At 37.2% G+C, this 9905-nt stretch overlaps 1 protein-coding gene across 1 annotated transcript in view; it reads right to left on the reverse strand.

Annotated features, from left to right (window-relative positions):
* l(3)mbt (lethal (3) malignant brain tumor) overlaps positions 1-9905 on the reverse strand; it is a 194271-nt gene that overhangs the window by 109691 nt on the left and 74675 nt on the right. The gene's annotated exons all lie outside the window — the stretch shown is intronic.

Consider the following 9905-nt stretch of genomic DNA (forward strand, 5'->3'; position numbering starts at 1 on the left):
CTAGACCCCGACGCTGTGCTGGTATTCTTTTCAGCGGCGAATAGCCTTTTTAGGGGAAACAGCGGCTGACGGCGATTTTTCTATTGAGTGCCGGACACACATAACATTTTTCGGCGCTGATTTGAGATCGAAAAATTTTCTAATGTTCGGTGCCGATTTACGAAAACGGCGCTGAATTTCATCCTGATCATAAAAAAAAATCCTCAATCGTTTGCTTCTTCCAGCTCGAAAACTAAAAGAACTAAATAATAATACTAATAATTAAATACGAAACAATAAAGAGACTTTATAATTTAATAAAGAAAAATTTAAATTTAATTTTAAACGAAATGAAATTTCAAATATTAAAATTTTAATGATAGAAAACTAAATAATAAATTGAGATCGATCACACAACTATTGACATTTTACAGTTGACTAATGGTGTCCATGATGTTTAGTCTAAAAAATCTCGCGCCAATGCCATTGTTTTTGTACTGCTATCGTTTGCCCACTGAGCTACTGAAATCAGTGCCCAAAAAAGGCTACATGTTTCCAGCCCTTTTGGGAGAAATTTCAAATATGTTGAAAACACCCCAAGGGAAATATCGTTTAAATCCGAATAAACAGACAACTCTGCTATAGTCTTTTTGGGCCCCGAATGCACGTACATCATAATCACACGTAAATGTGAGGAAAGCGTGCCACTAGCGTCTTTTTTAAGATTAAATAAACAAAATTAACTGAAAGTAAGGATCAACATTAAAATTTAAAACGAACAGAAATTATTCGGTATATGAAAGAGCTTGTCCCCTCCTCAGTGCCATGCTTTTTACGCTAATTTTTTTTATTAAAAAAAAAGAATTGCGAGAAAGAGTCAAACCTTAGCGTAGAGCAAGGCGTTGAGGAGGGGACAGCCCCTTTCAGATACGGAATAACTTCTGTTTGTTTTAAGTTTCAATGTTGCTCTTTACTTTCAGTTAAAAACCTGTTTTTTTATTTAATTTTTAATGTTTTTGAATCAATGTAGGTTTTGATTTTGGCCCACCGTATATGAATAATTAAAACAAAATTTGCATACCAATATTACTTTTATTTGGTTAAATGGCTTTCTCAAAAGTTGTTTAATTTTATTTACGAATGTTTTTATTAGTAATAAATATTTGTAACTTACGAATTAACTTACGTAACGAACTTCTATATTCATATATTTTTAATACGTATATTAGGGGGTTCACCCCCTAGTCAATGCCTTGCTCTTTACGCTAAAGTTCAAATTTTGTTCCCATTCTTTAAAAATGACCTCTTCATCACAAAGGTCATTAGTTGGAATAAATAGCTCTTATGAAAGTACTAAAAAATCATTGGTTTAAAGAAAGAAGTATTGACTAGTTGGCGAACCCAATTATATACAATAATAATTTCTTTTCGTTTTAAGTTTTTGATATTGATCATTACTTTCAGTTGAAAAACTTGTTTTTTTTATTTAATTTCTGATTGTTTTTTTTTTAATCATGCTGGGGAATCCGGCGCCCCCTTCATAGCAATGTCCCTTCCCCCATGAAAACTTCCTCCATGGAAAGATATTCCTACATAACCCCCGACCCCCCCTCTACCAGAGAAAATCCCCCTGAAAATGTCTGTATGCTTCCCAATAACCAATACTGTGTGTAAACATTGTGTAAAGGTCATAACTTTTAGCTCTCCCCCCGTGGACTTTAGGGGATTAATTCATCCTAATAGACATATTTATTATATTCTCGACCATGCAGAACAAAATGGCTATCTCAAAATTTTGATCAGGTGACTTTGGGAAAAAATGAGCGTGGGAGGGGGCCTAGTTGCCCTCCATTTTTTTTGGTCACTTAAAAAGGGCACTAGAACTTTTAATTTCCGTTCAAATAAGCCTTCCCATAAGATTCTAGGACGAATGGGTCAGTACGATCACCCCTGGGAAAAAAAAACAAAAACAAATGGACACGCATCCGTGATCTTTCTTCTGGCAAAAAATACAAAATTCCAAATTTTTGCAGGTAGGAGCTTGAAACCTCTAAAGTGGGGCTCTCTGATACGCTGATCTGATGGTGTGATTTTCATTAAGGTTCTATGACTTTTAGGGGGTGTTTCTGCCTTTTTTCGAAAATAAGGCAAATTTTCTCAGGCGCTTGACTTATGATGGGTAAGACTAAACTTGATGAAACTTATATATTTGAAATCATCATTTAAATTTTACTATTTTGAAGTATATATTGGTATCAAAATTCCGTTTTGTAGAGTTTCGGTTACTACTGAGCCGGGTCGCTCCAAACTTACAGTTCGTTACCACGAACTGTTTGAGTTTTTAGTCTCTTGATTATCAATAAACAGTAGAGTTCGCTTACCTCCGTGTGTGTGCTTTCGTGGTACATGTAACTGTAATCAATAACACCCGGTAATTACGGTGTTACACTTTTCAATTCAGTTTACGTCACAATAATCAAGCAGCTTTTGTTTTTCTTGTGAAGCAGAACACAGAAGAAGCTGGGATTCAGTTCGTTTGGTAGAAGAGAAAGAGAAGAAAACCATTGAAATTAGACTCAGTTTGGAGGCCTTAACTATTATAAGATTTTTCAATGGAAGCCGCAATGCATGTAAATGCAAGTTAAATCTGCTTTCTATATTCATTGTAATGGACAGGTACGTCACAGCGGGGTGGGGGGTGTGCAACCCTAAAAAAATTACAATAAAACCAAGAAAAAAATGAAAAACGTCCGTTGGATCTCAGAGAGTTCGAAATTTTTATCTGATACCAAATCCAAGATCCAGTAGTGAAGGTCCAAAATTCGGTAGTAAAATTCACAAATTCTGCGAAGGAAGTCTCATAGTTATATGGCTAGTTATCAAGCCAAGTTAAAGCCGAACCAAAATCTAAAATCGAGTTTCAAACACGAAATTTTAATCTTATACCTTTCTTCTTCCCGAAATCCAAGTGATTTTTCTGGAACGGATATGGTAAAATGTGAAATTTATTAACTTTGAATTTTAATAGTTTCGTCAAATCAGCCCAATTTAAAATTAGAAAGTAAACTCTGCTTCCGACCTTTAATAAATTATACGCTTACCCAATTTACTGCTTTTGCGTTGGTTTGACATAGTATATTTTTTTTATCTTGGTTGACCAAGGTTGAACATTGAGCCATAAAATTAAATAAGCAAAATATGGCTTTGCGTCCAAAAGTTCCAGAATATACTCTCAACTCTCAGCTTCACACAAATATTCTTAAATTAGAATCGGTTATCTGAGGTAAAGTTTTCATCTGCGTTGAAAATTTTTTTTCAAAAATCTACGATTGAAGCTATTTTCTGCAAGTTCTTAGCATGCAAAATCTGAAACAAGATAAAACTGTTGTGGCCCCTTCAATACTTTCATAGCCAGCGCAATAACACTTAATTATTTCTTTTAGGCCAGGGCACTTTGTATGGAAGGAGTTGTCGTAGAAACTTCAAAAAGGGCTCATTCGATTAGAGATTAAAAGGGATGGTGCACTTTTTAAAAGTCGAAAGTGATTGGGGGGAAACTAACCGCCCTCTTACGCCCACCATTTCCCCAAACACATCTGATCAAAATTTTGAGATATCCATTTTGTTCAACTTAGTTAAAAGGTCTGGAAATTATGTATTTGAGGATGACATCCCCCCCCCCTATAACCCTTAGGGCGGAAGTTGTAAGCCATGCATTGGGGGCAAACAAGGCTTATACAGAAAGGGGTATCGTATAAACATCGCAGGAGGCTTATTGGAGTGCTAATCAGAAGTTCTAGTGCTCTTATTAAGATTCACAGTAATCGTTGGGTTGATACGCCCCCACCATGCCTCGTATTTTCCCGAAATGTATCTGATAGGAATTTTGAGATGGCCATTTGTTGTCATAGAAACATTGAAAATAGTTCATTCGATCGTAAATTGAAAGGGTCATTGTCGTTTTTAATAATCAGACGTGATTGGAGGGCAACTAACCCCTCCTCCCACGCCCACCGTTTCTCCAAACAAGTTCAATCAAAATTTTAAGATAGCCGTTTTGTTCCACGTAATCGAAAGGTCCAGAAATTATGACTTTAAAGATGGCACCCCCTCCCCCCCCAGCTCTCCGATCAAGGGGTATAAGTTATGCCCTGGGGGCATAAAAGGTGGATATAGAAAGGGTGATCGTATAAACTTCAGAGGGGTGCTTAGTGAACTGGTAATATAAAATTCAAGTGCCCTTTTTAAGATTCATAGTGATCATAGGGTGAACACCCCCCCCCCTTACAAACCTTGCATTTTCCCGAAATGCATCTGATAAAAATTTTGAGATGACAATTTTTTGTGGTAGAAACTTCGAAAAAGGCTCATCTGATTGGAAATGGAAAGGGCTAGTGCTTTTTTAATAGTCGAAAGTGATTGGTGGGCAACTAACCCCCTCCCACGCCCACCATTTTCCCAAATACATTCAATGAAAATTTTGAGATACTTTTTTTGTTCAACGTAAGTGAAAGGTCCAGAAATTATATCTTTGAGGACGAAAACTCCCTCTCCCTCTAGTTTACACTATTAGAAGTCGATAATGGAGTTGGCAACAGCAGTAATAATACATGAGCACCAAACCATGCGGTAGAAATCACAAGAGGATCTCGACCTTGTCTCGAGTAGGAAGAAGTAAGTGGGGCATATATGTTATCCTTGAGCGAATTCAGATTGATGAACCAATTATGCTTCACTGCAAAAGTCGAAATAATACATATACATAGACTTCACAGTGATTTAAATGCAATATTGAAGTATATTGAGGACAATAAGTTATATCGGTAATTGTATGTGTGTAATATATTATTGTTCTAATTATGCTCACCCACACAATAAATCGAAAATGTCATCGAAAATTGAAAATGTCATCTTTCTTTTTGTTAGATTTTTTTTAAGTAGGTTATCGAATATTCTTGAAAAATAACGAATTGTGGTTAGTCTAGAGTCAGCAGTGAGGGTGTTAGGATTGAAAAATGAATGAATTTGAGAAAGAGACAATTAAGTCGGATCTTGTGATTATTGAAAAACGTTTGTTCTAGATGATGATTTCCTCGAGTTATCTCTCCAACGAAAGATATTTTCTAAAAAAAACACTTGACAATATAATGGAGAATGATTCTCCACCGTTGGACTTTTGTATGAAACTTTTACGACGTGACTTAAATGCTTTTACTCAATTTATTGACATATTAATTGAAACAAATCAGAATAATATCGTGGATATACTTTTTAATGCATTGCCTCAGATTCTATATAGATGACTGTCTCTTCAAAACAAGTTATTTAACGTCACAGAGTTACTCCCCTCTCACCTATCCCCCTCGGAATTTATCGAACCTAGATCAGTTACTTTTTAGCTGTGAGAGAGTTGACAACGGATACCAAATAACGTTTTATACATGCCCACTATGTATGTATACTCTTGGCAGTTGGTCATCATGTGAGAATTACACAAATATTGATGAGTATAATGAAAAGTGTAAATTATACAACCCGTGTAAATTACATAGAGGATATGCAGTACAAATTAAAGGCTGTAATTCATGTCTTGAAGATATTTGTGACTCTCGCCCTAGAGGGCAACTATGCTCCAATTGTCACTATGACAAATGTGATCAGTAGGAGAAAACTTATCTTGGTATCATAGACAGCGCGCCAGCGCTGCCTAAGTAAAGAACGATGTGGGCACAATGTGTTTTTTTTTGTTTTTTCTCCACATCCGGGCACCTTTTATCGAAGGAGTCGTCTCAGAAACTTCGAAAGGGAATCATTCGATTGGAAATTGGAGTGGATAGTACCCTTTTTAATAATCGAACCCCCCCCCCCCACGGCTATCATTCCCCCAAATTCGTCAAATAAAAATTTTGAGATAGGTATTTTACTCAGCGTAGATGATTTCCAGATAGAAAATATCTTTTTGAGGAGGACACTCCCCCAGAGCCCACGGGGCAAGGATTTTAAGTTATGCCCTGAGGGCATATAAGGTTTTTATAGAAGGCGTTGTCATAGAAACTTCAAAAAGGGCTCATTCGATTGGAAATTCAAACGGCTACTGCCCTTTTTGATAGTCTAAAGTGATTGGAGGGCAACTAGCCCCCCCACGCCCATCATTCCCTCAAACACATCCAATCTAAATTTTGAGATAGCCATTTTGTTCAGCGTAGTTGATTTCCACATAGAAAATTTGTTTTTGAAGAGGACAGTCCCCCAAAACTATCAGGGGAAGGGTTTTAAGTTATGCCCTGGGGGCATATAAGGTTTTTATAGAAGGCGTTGGCGTAGAAATTTCAAAACAGGAGTAGAATAGGGGGTGTTACTCGTGACATGACCACGTGGTCATGTCAGCATTTTTAATGCTGACGGGGCTCCTAATATGGGCATGGAATCCCCAGGGAGAATGATTGCGCAATCAAAGTGTGTCAATGACCTCTTTTTTCCAAGGTCGATTTGTTTGTTGTTTCTAGGTGTAATAACTCCGGAACGAAGGTTGCACATGCGCATTGAATTCTAACGGGAACAATGTTATTGATCTAGGACTCGAGGGGGAAGTGAATTTCCGAGAACTTGATTGCGTAATCGATCATGAATGTCAAGGTGTCCAGAAATAGGAAACAGTATTTGATGTTGTTGCTCGAGCCAAATGTTATGAGTTTCCCGGAAACAGTTAGATCACGTGTTTCCTTCTCAGCCAATCAGCGAGTCGGTTACATCCCCCTTCTCAACCAATCAGAGGGCTTGTTACATATGGTTTTCCCCGTTACATAACAATTCGCCCTTAAAATTTTGTATATAACGGACATGCAATGTGATTAAATTATCAGAAAGTATTTTGACACAGTGCAAACAACTAGAATGGATAGAACAATTAACATAATTGATGAGCTTGAGGCCTTGGCTGCCTCAATTATCAATGTAAGTGAATTTCTATTTTCAAACGAATTTTCCTTGGAAGTCCTCCATTATATTAAGCTAAAACTTAAATATATTACATGACCCCAAACCCCTCCCCCCCCCCAAACCATACCAAAAAACATATAATACCTGAAACTAATTTTCTATATTATTTTTTCAATAACCCCCTCCCACCAAGTTTTAAAATCCCATATTATCGCAAAAATAAAAAATTATACTTTCGTTAAAGTTTTTATTTTATCCATAGTAATCTTTTCTCTAACTGAGACATCCATCGCTCTGTTGTTATTAGCCCGCTATGTTTTGACATAAAGCTCTCCGCGCGAGGCATAAAATTAGCTCTGACCCTTTTTAAAGCATTTCCTGCTCCTTAGCAGCTTAGTTTCCAAAGATTTCACAGATTCAAAAGGATGCGACTAAAAACATGTTTTTATTTATTGGATAACTGAAAAGAACCATAGCTTGGATCAATGCTTCGATGTTTGACTAAATATTCACATTTTCAACTTTTAGAATTCGGGGGTACTTTCTTCGAACAAACTAGGCCGACTTTTGAACGGCTCAGTGAGCCGTAATTCTCAGATTCAAAAGGATGTGATATCTTTCGGTGGGGGGGGGGATATTTTTCCATGTCTTTTCTCAGGAATATTTTCCGTGGGGATTATTTTTCTCGGGCTGTTTTTTCTGGGGGTGGGGTAAATACCAGCTACCGAAAAAGGATATGGAAAGATAAAAAAAATACCGTTAATACTTTAAATGCATCAAACAAGGCATGCTAAATGCAGATTAAAACCAGAAAAGAACAGAAACGCCTAAAAATAAGAAATTAGGCTGACTTATATAGACTGAATTTTGAACGGCTCAGTGAGTCGTAATTCTTCTTTCTCAGATTCAAAAGGATGCGACTAGTTTATGATGCGACTAGGTGCGACTAGGTTATGAGTACTAATTTTCCTTCTGTGAAAAAGGGGGAAGTTGTTTTGATACTAATTTTTTTCTCTTCTTTTAAGGCCAATTGTGAAGAATGTCTGTCGCCGCCACCCAGTAAGAGAGCTAGAGAGGGTGAGGCAGCCCCAATGCAGCCTGGCAGAAAACTTAAGAGAGAGTGGGCGGATAACTAAAATGCCAAAGCTACGCAAGATCGTGAAATAGATGGCCCGTCACCCCTTATCATACATTGTCGAGGGTTTTAGGAGCTGCCCCGTCTATTCAAGATCATGAGGTTGCCCTCCAACACGTGCGACCCGGGCCATTTGGTACCCAAGTGGAGCCGAGATATAAAAATGTATACATTTTTACTTCTAGCTATAGAAATAAATATCTATTTCTTCCATCGTTTTTTTTAGTCTTTTCTTTTTCACTATTTTTTCAACACTGTAAAAGTTTGGGTCAGAGATATTAAAAAAATGTTATTTTCTATATAATAATCGACCCATTGTTTTAAATTTCTCTGCTCCCCCCTCCCCCTGAGATATCTAAATATAATGTAATTTTTTGAATGTCAAAGAAACCGCTCTTTTTCTAATTTTTGCTATTTTCCATTGTAGACATCTTCGCTTTCTCATAATAATATTTTTAGCTAATTTTCTAGTTTACTGTTAGAGAACCTTTTTATCAAAAAATGCTATTTTTGCTAGAATATTATAGTTTTAAGTGGCCTAGAAGTAAACCTTTTATTTCATCACAGTAAAATTATGTCAGAGATATTAAAGGACATTGTTCACCCTTTTAAATCAGGTCACTGTTATCGCATACATTCAGCAGTCTGCTGAATCGGCTCGTAGTGAAGTCGAAAAGGGATACTATATCCCGGACATAATTTCCTCATAGAAAACTGCCTTTGCGTTATAAACTGCCGTTTTATTTAAACACAATTTTCCATGATGAGGCTATAAAGTAAAGACCACGGTTTTTTCAAAAGCTTATTAGTTTATACCCATTTCTTCCATCTTTTCGCTTTTCGCTTTTTTTCAACACTGTAAAATTAAATTTCATAGATTTTAAAAGATGTTTTTCCCCCACTCAATTTGTGTTGGACAGAGATTATAGCATTGCAATCTCTTACACATAGGCGTAATTCTAATTTGCATCACGATTGTCTAGATCAACTTGCCAAGATTTTGCATGGAGAGACATTCCTGAATAAGAATTAACGGATCTCGAATTTAATTGTACTGTTTCCCAGAGAATACGCTTGGAAACAGAACAGATACGAGATTAAAAATAATCTAGGCTCATTTGGAGTCCTAGACAACCAGTACAGGAAGTAGACGAAACGACTTATGCTACCTAACAATACGGTTTTTTGGGACATTATGTAAATGGCCGGGAGCCGCGGAGCCCGGAATGCGCCGATGGGTCCGGGAAGCGCTGTGGGGCAAGGTTAGGGAAGCGCCGGGGGAAGCGCCGCGGGCCCGAGATGCGCCGCAAGGATGCGCCACGGGTCAGGGAAGCGCCACGGGTGCGCTACGGGCCAGAGAAGTGCCGTAGGGATGCGCTGTGGCCCGAAAAGCACCGAAAAAAAAACATTAGTGATGATTTGAACATTGAAATAAGCTATTTTTTTGAACAAAATCAAATTGCGCCTTCCATGTAAAGCGTTTTAGATTGTATTTATCTTATCTTAAGTTGGATTTTACTTTAAGTTGAATTAACCAAATGCTATCATGCAATAATCAAAATTTTAACAGTAGGGGTGATTTGAACACTTTGAAAATAAGCTATTTTTCATTTATATGTCGGACGAGCATTGATCCCCTACTCACCATCGAGTGAAGTAGGGGAAGAACAAATTTTAACACCACCCGTGGAGATTCAAGGCACTTACTGGACCAATCTCATTGATGTACCTGAGCCTCTTGATGAGTTTTTAAATGATTTTCTTTTTAATGTAGATGCTAGCGCAGTTGAGCAGGGAGACTTGAGCCCAAATACACTGCAGCTTTTAGAGGATTTTACATACGAATTAACTG

Source organism: Artemia sp. Qi Xiang Cuo, chromosome 11, assembly GCF_049724085.1.
Source record: "Artemia sp. Qi Xiang Cuo chromosome 11, ASM4972408v1, whole genome shotgun sequence".
Classification (NCBI taxonomy): Eukaryota; Metazoa; Arthropoda; class Branchiopoda; order Anostraca; family Artemiidae; genus Artemia; species Artemia sp. Qi Xiang Cuo.